Source organism: Agelaius tricolor, unplaced genomic scaffold, assembly GCF_023055355.1.
Source record: "Agelaius tricolor isolate 1412-34295 unplaced genomic scaffold, bAgeTri1.0.p SCAF_6, whole genome shotgun sequence".
Taxonomy (NCBI): domain Eukaryota; kingdom Metazoa; phylum Chordata; class Aves; order Passeriformes; family Icteridae; genus Agelaius; species Agelaius tricolor.
In genome coordinates this window covers 44,939,657-44,964,677 of record NW_027269266.1, presented here as the reverse complement: position 1 = coordinate 44,964,677, position 25,021 = coordinate 44,939,657, and positions in this window count along the sequence as shown.

Below are 25,021 nucleotides of genomic sequence, written 5' to 3'. Positions count from 1 at the left end.
CTCCTCCAGCAACCTTTGGGAACACTCTCCCTAAGGGAACTTGTGCCACTTTGTCTCATAGAACAAGACACAAGGCCACTGCAGAATAAAATAATAATAATAATAATGATGATGATGATGATGATGTTGTCAAAGTTCAATAGTTGCCTTGCCCCTACTGGGACAGAGCTGCCACATTTAAACTTGTATCTGTTGAGGTGCTGCACTAGACTCATCTGTAGCCAACATGAGACAGAAGCTTTGCACCTTTTCATTTACTTTTACAAGCCATGCTGCCCATTAAGATTTCCACATGACCACTTTACTGAGCAATTTAAATCAGAGGAGTGCTTTCATTAACAAGCTTGATGAGTTGATTTGTGCTGGGCTCCAATCACTAGAATCCTATCGGCGCGCAACATAACATGCTAGACATGTATTTCCTCTAGAGGCAGAGGTAAAGGTTATTGTCCTACTTTAAATATTTGGCTTTTAACTCTTTCCACTGTACTGATCATGGAAAGACCTCTTCAATATAGATTAATTTTGTACAACTTTCTCTGAGCTCTATGTGTGTTTTGAGTTTCAAGACACCAAGAGTGCAAGAACTGCAGGTGTCTTGAGAGACAACGAAAGCCATCTTTTACAGCAATCCAATTCATATTAAACTAAATGTGCATCAAGGTCTGCTTTTGATGGATGCACCACTTCCACAGTCTCTTGGTGCTTAGCCATGTAACAGTGTTTTTTTCACAAGTGCATACCCACTAGTCACAATTGGTAGATCAATTATCTGTCTTTCTCTCTCACTGACAAGAGATAGATCCTACATCTTCCGTCCCATTTACCACAGTCTGCCCTCAAGACCACCTTCACCTGAAAGACTTTGTCTGTTCAACATCTAGCATGTGACCAGCAGGTCAAGAGAGCTATTTCTGCCCCTCAGCCCTAGTGAAATCCAACCTGGAGCACTGCATCCAGCTCTGGAAGCCCAAATGTAGGAAGGATGTGGACCTGTAGGAGTGAGTCCAGAGGAGGGTCAGGAACATGAGCAGAGGTCTGCAGCACCTCTCCTGTGAGGACTGCCTGAGAGAGTTGGGATTGCTCAAACTGGAGAAGAGACTTTATGGCATCTTTACAGTACCTGAAGGGGGCCTGCTAGAGAGCTGGAGAGGGACTTTTTACATGTAGGGGGGAATGGCTTCAAACTGACAGCGGGCACGTTTAGATTAGATATTAGGAAAAAATTCTTTACTGTGAGGGTGATAAGGCACTGGAACAGGTTGTTCTGAGAAGCTGTGGATGCCCCATCCCTGGCAGTGACCAAAGCCAGGATGGATAGGGCTCTGAACCAATGGGTCTGGTGGAGGTTGTCCATGTCCATGACAGGGATGTTGGAACTAAATGACCTTTAAGGTTCCTTCCAACCCAAACCATACTATGACTCTCTGATTCTGTTTGTTTGATCAAACAGCATGTAGGAAAGTCCAGATGTAGCTACCAAAGAAAGCAGCCAGTTCACAGCTCCTGTCTGCATATATTTAATCAAATCTTCAAACACTGCATCCTGGACTTTCCCATTATTTAAAATGCTTCATTTCATTAAGCACATAGTTGAGCCTCAGTCATCACCAGCAGTATGTGTTCACCTCAAACCATGTGTCTTCAATTGCTGTGCTTGGCCACTTCCAGCCTCCATATCCCCAGTGCACAATACTGCAGGCATCTTGCACAGAACTCTCATTTTTCTGAGAAGGTCTCAGTCATTAGCCTGTTATCTGCCTGCTCACCAGTTGCACTCCTGACAGTCATGCTCCATTACCTCATCCATACTGCTGTAATAATTAGCCTTCCTGTTTACAGGCATGAACAGCATTGCTACAACATTTATACATCTCAAGAAGAATTCCAGGCAAGTAAAACCAGAACATATCCCAACCTAATCCACAAGCAAGAATACAATAATGAGTTGACCTCTTGTATTGGATAATGCACCTCTATCAGCAAAGATAACAACACTGCCTTTGCTTTGATTGTGTTCCACATTCACTACATGATCCTAAGGAAACACATTTATTGACTTATTTATAAAAATATCTGCTTTTACACGAGTTGAATTTTCCTTTTGTTTTCTTCACTGTGTTCCAACAGCTCTGTATCAGGACACAGAACTTGAAAGAGCATCCTGAAGGATGGTTGTATCCAGTCCCCTCCTCTTGCAGGCACAGCCTCATACTATGCCTTTCACAAAGTATTATCCACCTCAGCCTTAGACATGGATTTTTCCCCCACTACTGGGGGGGGGGGCTTTCAAAGAAAACTGGCTCAGAACCTCATGCCTCTGATGGTTGGGAATACAATTTTCATCTTCACTTTATGTATGACTTGTTAATAACCATTTGTTCACCTGCCTCTGTTGTCACTTCTCTCAGATTTGTCCTTCTTGTTGGGAACTTAACATTCGTGATTATAGACATGCTAATGTTCCACCATGTTTTTATTTTGTTTGGCTAAAGAAACAATGTTTTTTAATGGCATTGTTTAAGAAAAAAATGCCATTTATGTCCTCTACGTTGGTATCAGGCTCCTTATTCCACTCATGACCCTGTCTGTGACTGTCCCATGTCCCAGTATGACTTCGTCTTCCCAGAGGAAAGACTGTTTGCACATTTGTCCTGATAATATCTTGAAGAGTTTTGTCACATCATCCAAGCTCCTTCCCTGTCTTTGTTGAAAAGCTACCCCTGAAATTGGATTACTTACCACAATTCCTCTTTATTTTTTCCCAGCTGACTTCACCTTTTTCAAGCCACCATACCACAGCTGAACCGTCTAAATATTCACCATGAGATCCTGATTTTCAGGGATCATTAGCAAAACCCTGCTGAACTTACAGAAGGGAAACAATTTTACATTCTGAAGTTTGATCAGTGGCTTCAGCTTCCTCCCACCACTCAGACCATGGCACACAAAGAATAACCTTCTGTAATCATGCACAAAACTACAGCAAGTTCAGGACATAAACATTAATTCATCCTTGCACCCCATTCACCTCCCTCAGCTCTTACATGTTTGAAAGACTTTTTGAAATCTTTTCACCTTCAGTTGGTAAAAAAAAACCTGCGGTGTAAAACAAATGAAAGCTTCAGTCAAGAAACACTGGTGGGTGTTTGAGCTTGTGCTTCTTCCCCACAGGAAAACACAATTAAAGCTGATCTGTTTGCTTCTGGATTACACTTCCATAAGAATCCCCTTGGAAATTTCATTGCAGAAACAGTGCCACAGAAAACATAAACCAGAATTTTCTTCCTCTGGCAAACTTCATTTAATGAAGATTCTCTACTCCCCGTATCTTAAGAAATTCCTTCAGTTTTCACTTGCCCTTAATGATACTTGAATAAAACCAGTAATTTGGCTTTCAAGCAAACAGCCTGTGTGAGCCGTTAGACTGCAGCAAATTGGCCTTTCTAAAAATCCCAATACCCACAGTAGGTTTTATCACCAATTAAATAAAGTACTTGAGCCATAACTGGACATTTAGCTTGGAAAAAACAGTGCCTTTGCCAGCACTGTGAGAAGAAATAAAAGGGAGACCTCAGATTTGTGCAGCAGTTTCCTTGACTATTGACTAGAAATCATGACAGAGAGGGAAAGATTACAGGTCCATCTGTGTTAGCCTTTTAGTTCAGATCAAGAGTGCCCTTTTGAAGTGAACCTCCCAATTTTTCCCTTTTACCACATTTTGGTTCACATGGCTGAGCAGTCCTGTAGAATACAAACCAGATGTCTTTCAAATAAAACTTACCTGTAAGAAGCTTTCCACAGCTGCCCGTAGAGCGCTCCAGTCACTGACAGAGGTGGATCCTTCGGGATGAGACTAATCCAGAGCATATCCCCCTGAAATGTGTATCTTTCCTGCTGAGTCTGCAGTGTCAGCTCTTTTGCTCTGCAGATCCACCACTACTATTGCATTGTACTCACTGATGCAGGTGGACAGCCCAGGTCAACCCAAATGTCTCGCTTCCCAAGCATTTCCTTCCACTGCTTAGCTTCATTGCTCTGAACTTTCAGAAATCTCAGGGCTGGAATTCAGCTATGCCTCAAAATGTTTAGGTTTTTCTTCAAACGAATCTGTACCTTTTAAGGCAGCAAAACAGGACTAAAAGTACTGTATGTATTTACCCACTTGCCAGAAATGTGGCATTTCTGCTGGATGTAACATGAAGCAGACACTTCTGAAGTTTCAGCAATTCTCCTTGCACACCTGGAAAAGGAATAAACACAAAGCAATAAGCCAGAAATAACTAACATCCCTTAATCTGTTTGGCTAGAAAGAATCATAACACACAGTGAAGTTGGAGATGCATAAGCCTGCTCATTTTCTGGTCCCAGCTGCAAAAAATATGGACATGCAGTGCTTAAGATCAGCCTGAAGCCTTCAAATGCTGAGAAAACTTTGTGTATTCAAGTCAGCCAAGTCCCTTACGGACATCTCTGAGCACCCATTTGGCTTGTGCTGTGCTACCTTTTGTACCACAAGGCTCAGAGGGATGAATGTACATTCTGGTGGGTGTAACACCACAGCAGGGACATTTCTATCAGAGCTGTTTCTGGGGTGAACCACTGCAGCAGCTCAGAAGTGTACAGCAAAAAGCAACAGCTGGGCACAAGACATATAGCCTAAGAAGCCTTACAAGAAAGACTCAGAAAGGCAGCGTTATAAGGCACTTTTAATACCACCAATGTGCCAAACTCAAAGCAGAAGGGCTTACTCATTTAAGCAAGGGAATACAAATATAACCACATATAAGCAGCTCACCACTATTATTTCATCCCATCCTGTCACACACACACAGAGAAACTAGAGCTACATGCATCTATCCCCTGCCAAGAACAGTCTCTAAGGAGAGATTACCATGTGTTATCATCCTGAAATGCATTAATTTGATCAAGGGATCAACTTCTGGCCAACTTTTTTAGCAAATTTCAACCTCATTTGCTGTCAGTATATTATCTACAAACATCTATAAATCCCCAACTACTGATGGCTCTGTAACTCTTGATAACATTAGAGCTGCAGGCAGGGTCCTGAGGGTATGAACAGCTCGTTTTGTCCCATCCTGACCTCTCCTGGAGACACTCCTACCTCTGCCTATGGCCCAGGACCCCATTTTACCCCATGTCCAAATGTGTAGCACTGCCAGTCTTCAGCTCCACACAGCCCTGAACTGCCTGGCCACGGAATATGCTAATCCTGTCCCCAACATGTGGTGTGGGCTGATGTCCCAGACTGGGCTCAGGGATTTGCTCCAGATGCTTCATATAGATGACTTCTGTTCCCTCTCAGCCCTCCATGAGGACCACTGCTACAAATGCATTTGCTAATACATCTTTGCAAGATTACTTGCACAGCAGGGACAGGTGTCCTTTAGTGCGGCATGTGATCAGCTTTCTTAAAAGAGCTCCATTAAGAATAAATGAACAAATTTATTTACAAAGCATTGAAAATGCAAAGGAAAACATGATGAGTAAAATTCAGGGCAGTGAGCCAAATCAAATATCATCCAGCTGAAAATAAATATCTAAAAAAATGAAGAAAATAAAATGTCTTGTTCACATCTCAGAAGCCACTGTATAAGGACAAGGGAGAGAAGAAAGCTTCCCACAAATGAAATTTGAAAGCCAGTCTGAGAAACCTGTAGAAAACTGGATACTTCTATTCTCCCTGTTCAGCCTGAGCAACCTGGAAACAGTCTAACTGTCCAAGAAGCGCTGCCAAACATTGAGAATTAATTCCTTTTAAATTGTCACCCTAAATTCAACACACTGAATTTAGAAAGCACCCATCACCAAGTTCAAAAATCTTGGTTTTCATCTGAGAACTTAACAATAGTGACACATAGGGGACAGAAGCGAAGTTAACATCTGGGTGGCAGAATCATTAATTCAGTGATTTTTTTTTAATGGATGCCTAACCTTTTTTCTACTAACATGACATGAGGGTTGCCATGTGCAATTCCAGGATTTGGTGAGACTCAGGCAGGGACACCAAGTAATGTTTCTAAGAAGATGGCTCAGTAAAGGTTGTAAATCTGTATTTATTTGGAATAAAAGGCAGGGTGTCTCTCAGAGAGCTGCACGTGAGTTTTGTGACAAAGATATCTACACAGACTGCAGTAGGATGAACTCCAAGAAGAGATATAGCTTAGGATAAAATTATCAAGTACGGTAAGTGGTGAAACAGATGAACACATTAAAAGACTTTTTGGGAATCTAAGCTCAGCTGGGAGCTGTATTTAATTCCCTTCTATAATTTATATTTAGCCAATGTTCTTCACAATTCTGCTGCTGTAATTAGTGCATGCTTTTAGGGAAAAAATTATTGAAGAAGTCTTGAGAAGACATTTCTAAACATCTGAGTATCAAAGCAACAGTGAAAGAAACAAGGGGACTTTTCCCACGCTGAGTCTACAGCCTGAGCACAGAGTGCTCAATGGACAGCTCGGAATTATTGGGAGACACCATCTTCAATGTGTCCCTTGGCTTTCTATTCCACCATCACCCCTCCCCTCTTGTTTTTCTTAGGTTGTTCCTATCAGTAACTCCAAAGAATATATCTGTCAGCTTGTTCAGAAGGTGAAAACGTAAGCTCTCCTCTGAACTGCCAGCCAGGAGGATTATAGTAGCCAGAAAAGAGTTTTTAATGGAAAGAGGAGAAACATTCCACGAAAGAGATGTCTCCAAATTGATAATGTCTGCACAAAAACCATAAAAGAAAGAAAGTCAGCTTAAACCAGAACTAGTATCCTACGGAAAGAATAACAGTCTCTGTTTTAACAATTCCATGCAATCACAGAATTGCAAAATATTCTGAGCTGCAAGGGACCAGTGAGGATCATCAATATCCAGCTTCTGGCCCACCACAGAACAGCCCATGTGCCAAAACATCACACCACATGCCTGAGAGTGTTGTCCAAATGCTTCTTTAACTCTTTCAGGCTTGGTACTATGACCACTTCCCTGGGGAACCTGTGCCAGTGCCCAACACCCTCTGGGTCAAAAACCTTTTCCTGTTGTCTAACCTAAAAGTCCCCTGTTTTTAGGCCATTCCATCAAGTCCTATCACTGGTCCTGACAGTGAAGAGATCAGTGCCTGCCCCTCTACTTCCCCTCATGAGGAAGCTGCTGACTGCTATGAGGTCTCCCCTCAGTCTCCTCCAGGCTGAAAAGACCAAGTTCCCTGTATAGTTTCCCCTCAAGGTCCTTCTCCCTTCACTGCAGTCTCTGCAAAACCATTCCCAACTGAATAAGGATCAGGCAAATGTGACTGGAGAAAAATTTCTTTTCCTACATCCCTTTTTCTTCTTTGTCCAACCTCAAAGCCAATAAACAAGAGTGCAGAGACCCGCAAAGCCCCCATCAGCCTGGCCTCCTCCAGTCTTGGATGAGGAGGGAACAGGTGTGGTATTCACATTCTCTGAATACAGAGAGACATAATTCTCTCTCCCAGGATTTTTCCTGGGGAAGGCAATGAGAAGCTCAGAGAAGAAGAGAAAACAATTCTTATTTCTATTCGCTGCTCCTGTTGTTTGGCACATGTGGAATGTGTTATGGAGATTATTTACTGAGAGAGATTTTTTAATTGGACACAGGTGAGGGTTGTTTGGATTGATTGGCCAATTATGTCAAAGCTGTGTTGTGACTGTTGGAGACAGTCACAAGTTTTTCTTTAATATCTCTTTAGTATAATTTTAATACATGGTATTAGTGTAACATAACATAGATTAATAAAGCAATTGTTCAGCCTTTGGAAATCATGGAGTCAGAGCACATTATTCCCTGGCTGGGGGTGCTTTTCTAAGATAAACAGGCACACCAGTGCCTTCTTCCTTTGCCTGCCCTTTGGCAGTGAGAGAGCAGTGATGCTGTCTTGCCCCAAGAGGCTCCTAAAGCAAGTTCCAGTCAGCTCTGCTGTTCCTATGGGGCCCATCCTGTGGGCTCTGAGTGTCCATGAGTTGTAGAAACCAATACTCAGGGAGAAGTCTGCCATCCAAGAAGAGTCCTTTTCCTATGGTGTTCAGTGCATTGACATTCACACCAAATTTTACAAGTAATTACAGATACAAATAATTAATTTACAGAAGATGAAACCACTCACCCAAGGCAAAATGCCACCATCCCTAAGCTTTGGGTAAGAAAGTGAAAAGAAATAATTTTTCAGGGATTAACAATCAGATTTTACATGTTTGATTCATAATTTTTTTAAACTCATTTTGAGGACAGCTCTTCAAAATATATATCTCAGTCTTAGTCACAAGCCTCTGAAATGAATGTGACAAGAGAGTGAGAGTGTTTGCTCTTCCTTTTCAAAGTGTTATTAACAATGAAATAAAATCCACAAAGATTTAATGTGCCAAACACAACACACTCCAAGAACAGAGTTGTATAAAAGTCTAAAATTTAAACATGAAGTTACCTTGGGCAATAATCATAGCTAAGATATTTTATAGAGAGCCATTCTTGTGTTCTCTGCATTCAAGAATAAATTACTTTAGCAGAAGTTATATGAACAAGGATATACACTGAGGTATACAAGTTACTTGTTCATATCCTGCATAATCACTTATTCCCATCTCATAACCCAGTACAAAAACTCAATAAAGTAAGAGAAAGAAGGACTGATAGTACAATTTTGCAGACAGCCAACAAAGTACTGCACTTAGGGTTCATTTTCATTGGTAGTGGTGGTCATTCCACAATGAAACTATATTAAGAGAAGTATAAAAAGTTTTTGCTTCAGGCTTGTCTTCACTGCTGTATCAACACCAGGAACAATCCTGTCATTGCTGCCACAGGAATACCAACTCCTGCCCACACACAGAGATCTCAAATCTCCATTTAAACCATATCACAAATCCTTCAGACAGGCAGGCAAACTGATAAACTTGCAGGATAGAGCCACAGGCCGCAGCTTTTCTTAGATTAATTAATCAGCTGTTAACAAGTATTCTGTCTTGCAAACATTCCTTCAGCCATTCTGAAGCCCTTCTTTCTCCAGTCAGAGTACATTAATGCAGAACCAGATCCTGAGTACTGCAGTCAGGCAAGCCCTGTTCTGCATATCACCAAATGAAGGGACTACAAGAACAGCTCATCTTGAATGAGATGGAAAACCATCATAAAGTACCTGTTCCTACTCCATGCTCTGGTAAATGCACCTGACTAAAACACAGATAACCAGTTTGTTATTCTTTCTGCTAAAAGAGCATTTTTAAGTTAATAAGGCAGACTTAAAGACAAGTCTTTATGCTTCCAGCAGCAAAGGAAGAAAAGTCAATATATGCAAATGCAGGGTTTAAATCTGTCATATTAACTCAAGCTTTTAAATATTAATCTACCTCAGTTTTTTAGTAGTACAGTTGTCTTCTTTATCCTCAAATAGCTATTTATGAGTCAGTATGTTACCAAGGGATACCATCCAAAGAAATGTTTCAAGGAGGTGAATGTGTTGCTGGATCCTAATCTTGATTACTAGTGATGTGTTTCTGTGAGACTGCATTCATTCATGGGAGGAATAGCTGGTTTGCACTCCTCTGACAGTTTCATCTGCTTGTCTGAAGGAAGGATAATCCCTGTAGCAAATTAAAAGTGATAAAGATTGATGAAAAGTTATTATAAGGGCAAAGAAAACTTCATGTAGGTATGATCTACATTTACCACCCATCAGAGACCCAGGAAACATGAGCTGAAGGCTGACCCCACATCTGCAATAGCAAGGAATGTGACCCATGGGGGTGGGCCTGTAGAGTGAAACATTTGATGCTGAGGACCTGATTTGCCAACTCTGCTGTGCTTGGTTTTACTTTCAGACTATTTCTAGTCTGGCCTCTTGGCCAGGATGCCCGTTTTGGCTGAAGTGCTGCACTTCAGCACATATTCAACCTTCATTTCCTCTTGAAACAACACAGCTCATGAGTTCTAAGGGCCACCCCATGGTACAAAATTAGGTGCAGGAAGTGTGGGAAACCAGGAGGTTCATTTAAAACTTCACTCTGATCCAAAAAGAAATCATTAATCTAAGTGGGCCCTTACTGCCTAATTGATGCTAGCAAGATGCAGCTTTAGTCCATGATACACAGTGTGCAAGGGAGAAGGGTACAGGAGAGAGAGGCTGGAATAGAGGAATCCACTCAGAAGTCTGGCCAACCTGGAAATCTTTCTGCCAAGAACTGAAGAACTAATCAAATAGGTCATAATGGCATCATATATCTTTTCTTCTACTGAGCTGCCCAACTGTTTTTTTCTTGTCATTTATTACATTGACTACTGGTTGTGCTTTTTATAGAAAAATCACACTCTATATCGAGCATTTGAAGACTGTTGGGATACAGATGGGAGGGAATAAGATTACTTTCAATAATCCCAATAAAGGAAAGAGGCATCTAATTCTTCACCAGAAATAAGAGCCTTTAAATTAAAAGATGTCATTGGAGCTAGAGGAAAAGGACACAAAATGGCAACGAGTAAACAGTCTGGAAAAAATGAGAGATTTATAATAATGGGAGAACTGGAAGTGTAGAACTAGCTTCCAGCAGAATCCAGGATACATTTTTCAGGTGAAATTCAATAATTTGCTAAAGAAAACTGCCAGATATCATCGTCTACAATGCTGGACTGCCATCATAAAGTCCCTCCTAGTTCCATAAGAACTGCATCAAAGCCCAAAACCAGCAAAGGACATGAAGGACAACTCACCCCCATGCAAAAGAAAGTGATCTTTCTGCTCTCAAAGTGGGAGAGTGGTGGGTTTGCATCTTGTCTGGATGAGTACTATGGACAGTCAAAGCACAGCATTAGACAGAACTCTTCACATCTCAGGAGTCATTGCCTGCCCCCTTCTTTGGCATACAGCTAGATGTTCATGGGCTTAGCTCCAATTTTGGATATAGATCTCTTGCTAAAGAGTTTATTGCTCCAGCTTGCCAAGAAGCAGATTACTGTCTTTGGGAATAACACTACTATCTTGGGAACATGCAAATGCCTCTCCTTGTAAACTGTAAACTGCCACATATCTGTTAAGATTTAGACCAGACTCCCCGTAATGTCAGTACCTACCAGATCAACAACCTGCTCTATCTCACAGGCCTTTCAAGCAATATTGCCTGAAGATTTTCTCAGCTCCAATGTCCTATTTGCTTCCAAATGCCCACAGCCTCAGACTTTACCTCTACAGAAAGCTACCAACTACTGCTTATGGATATACAAAAATCCCCAGCCCTTCACTAATGATATGTTACAGTGTTCCTATGGAAATGGAAAGAGATCTGTCCTTATGCTTGGAATTAAAGAGATGCACCGGACTGTTGTTATGGAAATGTTTTGCATTTTTTGTAAATGCCAATTATATGAAAACAAAAACCAGGCTGAAAAAGCATAAAAGGTATTTTCTGCACTGAAATATTTCAAAGGGATATATTGACAGTCCCTCTGAGATAATAGACAAAAGAAAAAAAAGCAAATCAGGAATAGCTAATTGCTAGGTTTGGTCTGAAGTAAATGTCAAAAAGGAATCAAAACACAAAAGGCATCAGCTATGACCATCATAAGCTTTTACTCTTGCTATCTTCCTTTTCAAAACATTGGTCTTTATTAACTTGGTTTAATTCAGTTGTTACATACATACACACTCTGGCGCACAGAACCATGATTTCTGTGCTTTTGTCAAGATAGAAAATTGTAAACAATATGTTAATATTACTCATAGTTTGTTTCATACAAAATCAAATATTTTCACTAATGACAGGAGGGTCTTGCACTGTTTTTCAGGGGCACAGTAGTGCAGGCTGTGAAGAATGCAATTTTGATACATCGTATTGCAATGCTTTTATTTAAAAAGAGCTGTAGCTCTTCTGCTTTCATTTCTATCTTTGCTTATAGATAAAACTATTCACTGACTCCTGCACAAATTCTTTCAACTAGTCTGAAAACACACATCTTTTAAAACTAAAAGGCTATTTGATCCAAATCTTCACCAAACTCCATACCGGCACACACAGTGCTAATGCACCAATACCACAGCCCTTGCCACCCCTTTGCAAGCACATCTTGCACCCATGGCAACCTCATGACTAAGTAATTAAATGTAGTAATACAATATTACAGTCACTATTTTAGGGAAAAAGATTTTTTTTTTAGATCAAAGTGCGGCAGGCAGCTTCAGAGTCATATCAAAATTAAGTCAGTAATGAAAGAAATCATCACCATCATGATTTTGATCTCATTAATTACCATGGCCAACCTGATCTTTGTAACAATTTCTGTTTTTATTCAACTGCATATTGATGTTAGTCTAAGTTTGGGATATCAGTACTTTCTTTTTCAGTATCCTCCTCTTCCAAAAGAATTAGGATCAAATCAAAGCACACATTTCCTGGGTAGGTTCATGCTTTAATATTTTGCCAGCACAGTTTGCTTTTAACCACCTTTCCTCCCCACCTCCATCACTGCTTTTCATTTATCATTCAAAAAAACACCACGCTTTTGAGAAGCCATAGAATTTAATGGCATCATTATCAGCACAGCTTTCTTCTAGCATTAAAATTCATATTTACACTGGTAAATATGCGAGGGAGCATGTAGGGGTGAAGAAAGGATGTGCGCATATCTCTGTGTGTGTGTGAGTGTAAAATGAACTATGAGGATGGGTGAGCACAGGCCAACTTCTCACAGTCCCTGCTTGTGGGGACATCCAGACCCTTCCTGGCCTCTTTGGCTGATGATGTGCCTGTTTCACTGACTATTTTTACCACATGAAGGTGACTCTTTTCAAGCAGCTTCATGTACCAGGAGATCTCAAAACAGCTCCCAAGGGAGGTGATGTTGGACCAGCAAAGAGTATCTGTGATCAGGCAGAACCCTGGTTCCCCTGGGGCCACGTCTATGCCCCATGTGCTGCAACATGTTACCAAGAGTCCCCTTCAGGCCACTGAAAAGAGATTCTTCCAATCTGAGCTCCACCTCTGCTCAGACAGCAGCACAAAAGTAGCACCACAAAAGTACTGTGGCTCCCTGCAGCACTCACAGAACTCTCATGTGTTATGACACACGTACCCCTTCCTCCTCCCCCACATTTTGCAGTTGCATGGCTTCAGGCCATAACTGTTTATTCTTCTGAAGAGCTGGAAAACACTATCATTTTCCAGTTTGGCTACTCAGCATTGGATGCCATCAGCCCACCAAAACGTTAAAGGCATCAGTACAGTCTGCAGATTTTTTTAATGGCAAATCAGTCTTGTAATGCTTAAATAATGAAGTCTCATTTTCAATAGCGACATTGTAGCAGATTTGTAAAGGCCCTCTAGTGCTTTAGCCCTCACACATATTCCTATTAGACATCTTTGAAATAAGGAGGCACAATAGTCTCATTAAAAATAATTGGAGCTGAGCATACGGCTACTTTGGAAAATTCTTCCAAGTACCTACCTGTATCTTTAAGCATCTAAATACTTTTAAAATCTGGGCTGAAGGGAATACAAGTCATTAGCATTTCCTGCCAAGCACCAGTTTTATTTTTTAATTAAAGTGATGCTATTTCTGTTGATCCCGTTGGTCCTTTCAGTGACCAAATGCCAGAAACAGCAAATTCTAAATTAGTGCTGTAAAGGTGCAATGGAGCAGCACCAAAAACTTGTTTAATGAAACCTTGCCCCTTCTCAATGCCCTTGGGGCATGCAGCAATCAGCAAAGAAGGCAGAGAGGTCATACTTTTCTTCCTATCTAATTACCCTGCCTGCCGTAGCCCTGCAGTATTCTGGGAGTGTCATTCAAACCCTAAGACATGGTTCAGAACTTTATAATCTGCTGGTGGTCTACTTGGGATGTCTGCAGTGGCACAGATTGCCTGGTCTCCACTGCTGTATGGTACCCATGTATCTAATTATCAGCACTGATACATATCTTCAGGTTTTGGATCAAATCAAAGATGACTTGAGAAAGTTGGTTTACTTCTAATTCACCTAAGTTCAATTACACCAACATACACAGCCTTGACAAAGGAAAAAGAAAGTGTTTGTCAGTGGGCATAATGGTATTTATTTCTGATGAAGAACAAATACCATGCTGCCAGAAAGTTTCAGTGGGGTTGCTTGTAACACCTCAGTGTTGGTTACACACCTTGTCCCCAGGACTGTACCAATTTCTAGAGGCCCATTTTTCTAGGCTGACCCAGAAGGAGGCAAATAGTGCACAATGCTTGTAGTGCCTTATTTTAAAAGACCCTGAGTACAAATTCATCAGGAGAAAGAAATGCTAATAAGTGACTCACATTGCTTAGAAAGGGAAGTTTTAATCTTTGTTTAAGAAGGAGCCAAGAGCTCAGTTGGCAGTGCTGCTGCCCATGGTAGCTGCTGTCCTGGGAATGCAATGTACAGCCTCTCACAGTACTTCCAGCTATGCCAGAATGGCCTATAGGCACTGTAAATTTTTAGGGAGCTGGTCTTGGAAGAACATCAGCTTAGCTTCTCTCACTATTGCCAAAGAGACATCCTTCTCCTCCCTGCCCTTGACATCAAAGAACACTACCACTTTTCGCAACCAAAGAGTTCAGCACCAAACACTTCCCTGTGGCTCAAAAGCTCAGCAAATGCAAGTACAGATGACATTAATGGCCACACTATTTTTTCTTCAGAACAGTAACCACCAACACACTGCTGTGATGGTTTGGTGCACATATCCAGGTTAAAGCTTTGTCACTGCAGAATTGTTGATCATCTAGTTGGCAAGGAATCAGTTCACTGAGTTCTGCCTATAAGCATTAAGTGCCTCCAATATTTGCACAGCTCTACGATGTCAAACAAAAAGCTTTAAGACTGAACTGTTAAAATTCACCTGAGCCTTTTGAAATGGATTTGCTAATAAGTAGGCTCAGATACGTTCTCTGAACTTTCCAATCAACTTAATCTTGCAGTGAGACATATTTAAAACTAACCTGGATATCTGTTTTTTCATTCCAGTTTTCTTACATTTGCTGTAAATATCCTTCCTCTGTTAGGTAATGAATTTTGCAGGCTCAGCTTGCTGTAATCAGTAAAGCATATGCCACAGTGTAAGCTGCAATACAAAACAAAGCACAAATTCAATATATTCAGGGAAAAAACCAAATACATAAAATGAACATATGCTTCCTTTCAAAGACTTAGCAGCTTACTTGACTACTTCTGAATTTGCTTTGGCTTTTAAAAACAATCCACCCAAGACATTCCAGTGCACATAGCTCATGGCCTTCAGACAGTCCAAATTCACACCTTGGGGAGGGATGGATAAACTAAACTATCTCCCATTAATAAGAGGGAGACCAACATATAGACAGATTAATTATTCTTGTGCTGCATATTGGGAACTGAGAACATTATGCAACTACTTCTTACTCACCTGCACTTCTGCTCCTACAGATTTCCTGCTGACCAACACCTAAAAACTCCCAAGTGTCTTTTTTTACCCTACTGCTCTCCTGACTTGACCCCTCTATGGCTAACACTCCTGCTTTATCAGTGCCAGGCATGCCCGCAGTGTTCCTGTTAAAAGCAAATTATTCCCAAAGCAACTTTTTCTCCAATAGTTTAGATTGAAATTTGTGGCCTCATGGAGTGGAGATCTGCTGATTTGACTCCACTACTTCTTGTGTCTTCACAGTCAAGGCATTTGTGCATTGAGATGAAATTACCTCAAGAGACCTGTAAAATAGCCTATCAGATTTACTATTTCTGTCTTTTATGTTTTGTTGTTTAGTATTTTCTCAGCCTCAAACAATCGATTCCCTTTCTTGCAGGCATCCCAGTAAGGAAATCCAATCCTTACACTGTATTAAAGTAGCACTTTAACATATCAGTATTGCCTGGAATTGCTTTTATTGCACAATAACAAATCTTCTGGAAAAACTAAAATCTTGCCCAGCAGATTTATCATCTCTAGTGTCTGTGTTTGAAACTGCAAGCAGTGTTGAAGTGTATCAGCGTAAAAATACAGTGATAAAAATTAAATGCTATTATCTCCAATGAGATAAGAAGAGGGCAAGGCTAAAGAGCTCTGACATGCAAGTATTTTTGTGATGCTGTTGCTGATGCGTTCATACAAATTGTTATATTGATTGCACTGATGAATGTAGTGGTGCAAGTTCAGGGGAAACCTGAACTGAAAATCTTAAACATCCTTTTGTTCAATCACTCTGATGTAGAGTTTATATTTCCACTAATGTGGTAAACAAAATAGCTTCCCTTGTTCCTCTTTGGCTTTCAGCTCTGACAGATCTATCCTAACAGGTTTTATTTGGGGACTGAAGGAACTGAGCATCACAATTTCCAGGAGATGTTGGCTGCAGAGCAGAACAAACATCCATCCTGCTAATGCTATCCTGATAGGAAATGCAACCTCCAGACTAAAAAAAAAAACCCAAGTTTTCAGAAAAGAGAAAGTTTTATAGAAAATTTTCCCCCCTCTTGTTGAATGTGTTGGATCACCTTGGAAATTGCCTTTCTCTGCCTATCGAAGGGAGAGAGTCCAGATGAAAACTCAATCTGGATACCCAGCTTTCAAATTCTCAGCTGAAGAATATTAGTCTGTTCCTTGGACTCACAGCAACTTGTTCCTGCCAGAAGGCTAAAGAAAGGAATAGCCACTGGGCTAGTCTCAGCTGCAGTGCTGGAAAAACTATGCATGGAACTATGTACTAGAAGGAAAGCACTTGACAGCTTGGTTGTTCCCTGTTTATTCTGTGGAAATACAGAGAGGGGAAAAGAAAACAAAAATATGGTGATCTTCTAAGCTGGAGAAGGAGCAGGTATTTTACTGTTGTTAAAAGGAGAACATGAAGTAAAGAGACTGCTGAAATGACAGGAGCATCATGACAACATGCAAACAGGGTTCATAAAAATACCCATTTGAAACCCTAAAAACTAAATTTAAATATTAAATACGCGCACTTTTCTGTTAATCTTTTCTTTCACCTGAAATAAGGCAGCTGTTTCACTGAAGCAAATCATCTGCCAAAGGAAACACTGTGGAAACCCTCTCCCAAACGGCAGGTTTAAAAACAAAAAGAAAAAAAGAGCTGATGTGTAGCTGAAGTCTCTGATTACAGGTATGCTTCCTACTTTGAAGCAGCCATGGAAATCCAAGTGCTAAGCCCAGACACAAAGGCTGTCAGGATCCCTGAACTGCTCTGACAGCACAACCCCTATTCCCCCATGCATACAGCAAGAACAACTGCCACCAGAGAAGAGCTCTGCTGAAAAAAGCACTGAATTGACTGCCTCACTCACCTCCTCCTGTGATTTTAATCTCAGATTTTCACAAATTAAGAAGAATCCTCTTGATTTCAGCAGGGACCAGATGAAGCCCATCCACGAGAGCAGTATCTGAGTGCTAAACATCTGCCTTTCCCAAGTCAGCCTGATAAAATATCAAAGAGCATACGGACCATTTACTCAAGTAAAGAGTGTTTCTTTGGTTATGGATGTTGCAGCTGCCTCGAGACTACCTAGAAATTAAGTGTTCAGAATTTGGATGACTTTAATTGGCCCTCCAGAAAGGAAATGTGTAATCTACCGCCATGACCATGAATGGGAGAATTCAAGAAATAACAATTTACATGGGCTGCAGCTGCAGACATAAAAGAATGAGTGTATGTACAACACATGCGTATTCCTACAACAAACAAACACTTGGGCTTCACATTTGAAGCCTTTAAACTCTGTGAAGACACAGAAGAAGATGAAAGTGATGTCAAAACACCTTAGCTCAAATTGCTGCAGCTACTTAAATTGATTTCAAGGGTCTGTTAAGCTTGTTTTGAAATGACCTAATAATACATTGCATACCTAAAAATCACAGCTGAAAATGGGACATCTCTTTCTCCTGATGAACATGGAACCACTCCAGGGCACTGAGCTATGTTTAAAAGCTCCTGTGAACTTTCAGAAGAGCTTTGAAGCAAAAATAGACAGGGAAGAGCAGGACAAGAGCTCCCAGGGACCATGGAACAGAAGGGCTGTGGACAAGTTTGCTCCACAGTTTTGTTTCCTTTTGGAGGTTCAGTGTTTCTGAGCTTTTTGGCAGGTGGACATTTTAGTGAAATTATCTTTGTGCCACAACAAAAAAAGGCAGGGCTGAGTTAACATAACCCTACATATGTTTAGGAGCAAGAACTCTGCCAACTGTGATTTGGATGAGATAAAATCGTTAGTACTGCTAAACTCTCATTTTTTTAATTCTCTTGGGGTTTTTTTTCCCATAAAATTTGAGCTCTGGAAAGTGTGAACATTAGAAAATGGTAAAATCTTGGAGAGGAGTGCAGTTGTAGTCTTTGGTTCAGGTAATGATTTTAGGTCTCATTTTCAGACTTCAAGTTTTTTCATAATTTTTTAAAATAGGCATTTTGCTTCTTCTGTGACTAAGACTTTCACATAATAACATGAATTAAGCTGCTAGAAATTTAAAAATAGCACCATGAAATATTACACCAAATACCACAGGAATAAAGATTTTTAAAAAGAGACAACCACAGATTGCACTGCTTGGATTCCTGAAACAGCACTGCTACTGCAACAGGAGAGCCCTCTGCCCTTCAGTCCCCAGTCCCAGCTGAGTAGAGAATCTTCTTCGTAAGAATGCACCAGATGAAACTTCCTCTTCAAAAGAAATGTTTCTGCTGGATATTACCAACCTTTTCATCACTGATCCACTGGGAAAAACTGTTTAATTAAGTTACTGTGCCTGCCTCTGAATAGTTATCTAGTCATAGAAGGATACTAAGATTGCATTATAATTAGATGCCACAAAATTCTTTTTCCTAAAACCAAAACCTTCTGGCAGTTCTAGATCTTAAAATTAGTTTTACAAAAGAGTTTTAGAACATCCATATTTGAGTTAGACTGTTCAACACACGAAACTGACTCATCAAATAAATTTAATGTAAAAGTTAATGAAATGTGGCACCTTTATCTTGTTCACATAGAAGCCAATCCAATAAAGTTATTTAAAACCAGCCTGAATATATGGCAGTTTAGGACTGATCTTTCCAGCAATAATAATTATGTTATTATTGCACCTATGCAAACTGTTGGACTTCAACAGAGTTAAATTATTCTATGACATGGCCATGTAAATTCCTTTCCAGAATCTCCTAATACAGAATTCTGCTTTCATATTGCCTTGGTCATTCCTAATCAGTGATTGCAACCTGAATTTCTTTCCTGCCAGGATCCAAGGTCCAGAGCAATAACACTGAGCACAGGCAGGTATGCAAAACACGTAAAATCCACCTGGGAGCTGAGCGTTTGACTCCTGTTAGTTCTTGTGCTTCCTCAGACATTCAGGGCTGCATTTCCTTCTTTTCAGAGTTCAAGGCAGAAGTTAATTTAGTAAGAAATCATGGCATTATATTGCCTATCTACTACAAGCTGGGGTAGTCCCAGGCTGCTCTGCCTTGCTCTGGGGTGAGCACCAGTGGCCACCTCGAGCAGCAGGGAGATGGCTGAACGTGTAGAGAGACATTTCTGCATTGCTGCTCATCACAGGCAACTTGTGCATGCTGCTGTGTCTCCATCACACTCCCTGGGTGACCCTACAGTGGCTATTGCTCAGCCAGGTGCCAAAGTTTCTCATATAATGTTTTCAGTTAAAGGTGATCCAAGAGGAGGGAGCCTCATTCCTGCCGTGTATTGCCCTGTGAGGTAGCAAAGGCTGTTTTCGCTTTCATGTCATCTGGAAAAGCATTCTGGAGGCAGAGCACAACCTTGCACTTTAACGATGGTTCATGAGAATCCTGAACTGTGAAGTGTAAAAATCAAACACACATGCACCCAAAACCCTGCCTGCGCTTCAGGCTTCAAAAGGATGGACAGCACTTATCCATTAATAGAGGAAGCTTCTCAGATTAAACAGCATTGTTTTTTTAAGAATTATCAAAAGAAGGAAATGACAGATAATAAACAGTTAAATGTTTCCAACTGTCTGATTGGTCTCCAGCATCCTTTCTTTGCACAACATTGTAGACCCCAGTATTAGCAAACACTTCCAAACACCTGGAGACAGAGTCTTTCCTGCATCAAACCTGGAAACAGTAACCAACTCTGCTGACTTCCCATTTTCCCCCTGGTTCATTCTGCTCTTTTTTCTGATTACCAAAGCCCCATTTGGCATTGATGCATTTTGCATGCACACAAAGTCCCGCTGGAGATGGAGGCATGTTCACTTAATTGAATCTGCCTGACAGATGTGATGCACTGAGATAATGAATATGCAGTTGACAGATGCCTATGCTATGTGCGTACACATATTAGGAAGCAGGGACACAGATTTCCTGTGACGGAAAACAGAGAGAGCTGCTCATTGGAGTTGAGCTAAGAGTTGTTGCAGATCTGTTTCATTTAAGAGAATGACATAGTTGGAGCCTAGGGAGAATTTAGGGTAAGTTCAAGACCACCAACTGAATGAATTGAGACTGTTTGACACTTGCTGCTGCTGGAAAGGGCCTTTCCTTCCCACTCGGGCTACACAGCCCTCCTATCTGCCTTGCAGAGATTCAGTTGCTCACTGCATGCCCCCAGGCCAGGGCTCAGCAGGCAGCAGAGCTGGGACAGGGCTCCTTGTTGCCAAAAGAGAATGATGCTGCATTCTCATTTTTGGCACATCATTTCCTGTTCCTGCCCATATGGTCCTGCTTCCCTGCTTCCTCCCCAGCTTCAGCTCTGGCACTCTTCAGGTCCTTCCAGGGACAAATCTATCTCTTCAAAATGGCATAGCTTTGCAATGTTATGGCACAGGGAACATGCCAGTCCCAAGGCTTCAAGGATGGTGATCATTTTATTGTTTATTTTGTGCCAGTGAGCACTGGTGGGATGTTCTGCAATTCACATCACAGACAAGCAAACAGCAAGGAGAGGCTGACAGGGAGCATCATTACAGGTGATGGCAGCAACAGAATTTTGACTGGCAAGTGTCAAAACCAGCATTGCAGTCCCATATGTTGTTGTGCAAAATCAAATGCTGCAGAAAACAGGCTCAGGCAAGGACTACAGATGAAGGTAGTATTTTAAACATACCAGCAATGTAGTAAGGTCACCACTAGATTCATACTGATTTAAAAGTTTACATGAAAACTACCAAAGGGAGTGTGATTTATCACAGTATCTGGTAATGTCTTCCCCACATGATTTTCAAAGAGTGGCATTTTAATACTTGCTGTGCAAAAATTAGGTCCACAGACTGGCGGTCCCTACATCCTTTGGCTGTGTGTCAGTCTAGAATTTCCTCTGGGACTCTTCACAGGATTCAGAGCCTATGCCAATTGATTGTGCCAATGCCAAAGGCATGAGAAACTTGGAGCTTTTCCTGAAGTGCTTATTTTCAATGAAAATTGGAAAGTAGCATACTCAAAGTGAAAAATATCAGATCTGTAGCAATGAAAGCTGAAGGTTATGTGAACAGAGCTGTGATGGGCTGATCTCTTCCTCATGCACTTCATGAAGATCCAGCAATGTCTCAGGGCTCTCAAGTGCTCAGGGCTTCATGAGGATGAGAAGGTGGTTGGCTCCTTGCAGGACTGCACAGTTCCTGTTCGAGAAGACCAGGAGCAAACAGGTGGTAGGTTTTCCTTCGTCCCAGATGGGATGCTTGTCACATGCCTTGCCATGCAGAAAGCCATGCAGAAAGCCATGCAGGTAGGTTTTCCTTTGTCCCAGATGGGATGCTTGTCACATGCCTTGCCATGCAGAAAGCCATGCAGAAAGCACACAAAATTCTGGGCCATTTGCCATGTAACTGGAAGTCCCCCAGCAGTGAAGGCAGTGAGGTGTATGTGGTGCAGTCATGGAACAGCAAAACTGGGACTTCAGGGATTTCTCCTGAATCATATAAATAACTCTACCACATGCAGGAGGCAGCTGTTTCTTTCTCAGATAACTAAAATCAGTCACATACTTCCTTAAGGATATATATAGTTCCCCCTAAATCGAGTAAATAATAAAAGAGCAAAAGGAAATCTTGTTCCCTTTTTTCAAATAGGGGAACTGCAGCAGAAAGGTATTAGACCTGGACCAAGCCTTTCTGTCTTCAAAACTACAGTGGTATCTTAGCTTCCTACACAACACAAATCTTCCTCACACCTGTCTGCTTTGGAAGCCATGAATCCCAAGAAAAGCAACACTGACCAAAGGAGAGAGCTGTTGGTGGGTGACCAAGAGGTATAGCAGGAGTGCATGGATATCACTACTTTCCCCATCTGGAGTGCAAATGGACATGGCTGTTACATGAGAGGCTGGTGGGAAAAGCAGCCTGTCCTTGATAACCTTCCTTCCACATGGCATCTGTGTCTTTTTGTCCTAGTGGGAGTATGACTGTAGAAGATCCCTCTCTGTGAGATACTCTTGTGGGACATCACATTGTCTGAAGCACCTGCCACATTAAGCAGGCATGGAGAAGAATATGCTTGGTTCACAGTATCATGGCAGGACACAAGAGTAAGGTCTAGGAAAAGGTGCTGGGATACCAGCATCTGTATCCACACTCACACACAGGTTTACATTTTCACAGATAGACATATTTCTGTAACAAATTTATCTAACCCACAATGCTTGGAAGTTTATCCTGAGTCTCCATCATAATCTCAATCATGGATCATCAATTATTTGGTCATTAACACCCTCAGCTGCCATTTCTTTCTCTATGGTTTTCTAGTGGAAGCTGCTACAAAAAGTTACACGAAAGATTGATCAAAGTTTGCTCATGTTTGACCAAGAAGGGTTATGTGTCAAGTTCAAATTTTGTCTAACTTACTGCAAGACACAGATCCAATGCAAGTTTCCACTCAGAATGTTTTCCTGGACCACTAAAGCAATTAAAATAGTATAATAACATAGCATGGAACAGAAGGTCAAGCAAACTGATACATTCAGGTAGGTCAAAGGAAAGAAATGCTGATTTACCCAAGCCCAGATTTACCTATCAAATGTCTGCATAGCATCACTTTGTGTTGTTTAATGACAGTTTCACTGAGCAGTTTCATGAAGATCAAGGAGTTTCCTCATCTATCCCACAAAATCTCAGTTTAGCTTTTCGGGCACTTTAACATTTTAAATGTGAGTAAGCCAATAACAACAGTAAAATGCACAGTAAACTAGCAGTTAATCAACATTTGCATACATAACTGTCATCTAAAATGCTTTTGGATGTGTTTTCTGATCAGTACAATGGAAAGATATAAACTTGTACTTTGTGTAATTGTTTTCAAAGCTTGGTAGCATCAGAAATCAACATTCTGCAAAACTGCTGGTTATGAAAAGCTTCTCAAATCAAAATTTTATGGTAAAACAATATTATACGTTAAAATATAGATACCATAATAAAACACACAGGGGCATTCCCTGCTGCATTTCCAGGAGGGACTTCAATCATGTTGTCATATTTGCACAGGGTAATAGTTTTTCCTTTAATTTGACAAGGATCATTAGAATTCTTTCTGTGGCCAAGGGATTTGCACTAAAACACTTCTAATTAAACCTTTGGTGAATGTATGCACTGTTAGAGTAGTTACTGAGTATCAAAAGCCTTATAATTAGTATTTTGCAGGTGTTAAGCAGACATGCCTTAGGGCTTTCTGGAAAAGTCAAATGATAGCAAAGCATAGACAGATTACATTTTCTCTCTCTCAGAACAGTCCCATTCTGACAAGAACGTGAGTCTTAAAAAGGCTTAGCTTAACTCAACTCCCATTTGACAGGAAATAGGCAATCAAGACACCCCCGCAGAGCAGAAGAAGGTGAAGTTGGCAGTAGTCAGACTTACAAACAGCAAGATGCCACCCAGAAGTTGGCTCCACTGGCCAGCAGAAAATAATGAGTGGGCTCAAAGACACACATTTCCAAAAGCACATGTCCCCATCTGGTTTTGCACATGCAGCACAGTAACAGCAGGTACTTTCCAGCTGTATTTCTTGGCAACCATTCAACTTGTCAACTGGAGGCTGTGCACCTGGTGCTAGAAGATCAATTTAAAATGCCAGCATACTGTCAACTGCCAAATTTCTGTTGTCAATTTTGGGGGGAAAATCCACCCAAATTGGTTTTCTTCCATTTAAAATTACATTAAACAAACCCAAAGACTACAGTAGCAATGAATGGAAGTGAAGAAAATGTAGTTCAACAGCTACAGCATCTTTCCTCCTCTCAATGCCTATGTCTCCAATAGACTCAGACTTTCTATAGTTTAGTGTTTCTTATATTTCAGATTAAATATCCGCTTACAGAAATTATTGCTCTGTGAAAGCAATAATTATAGTTACAGTTTTTCTCTTCAGAGTATATGTTTATGTGTGCTGATCACCCACTTCATAGATAATAATATAAAACACTCAAGTAGATGATTGAAGGATACTACTTCTGTGTAAAGCCAGATGCTGCTGGGCCTGCTGCTCCCACAGCCCAAGAGATGCTCTGAGGCGCCTGCTCATTCCATCTGCTCTGAATGGCCTCATCTCTTTGTGGAAAAACAGGAAAATGGCCCTGCCCATCACCTTTGGCATGGAACCCTTCCAGTACCATGGATTACACCCATGGCATGTTGCACTAAAGGTATGACAGGGATCCCATTTCTAACCAACAGAGGAAGGAATATATGCACTTTTTTGGGATGGCAAAAGAGTTTACCTGAGGTTATGGATGTGAGGAAAAGTCAGGAATAGGGAATTCACAAGAAGCTCTCACAATAAGGAGAGCTGTAGGTAAAAATGCTCTTGCTGTTAAGGTTCAATATGCAGTATTTTCCCACCTGAAAAGATGCATTCAGCACATATATTCTTTTTGTCTGGACATTGTAATTATTTCTTTCTGTCTCTGACATAACTTTCAGGTTGCACAAAAGTGAAAAGACATGGAAACTAGGTAAAAATATTACATCATACATTGTTACAAGGTTCATCAATCAGGCATACTGGTCATCAATCAGGCATACTGGTTTAGACAGGTGGATTAGAATTCGTAACCTCCCTAAC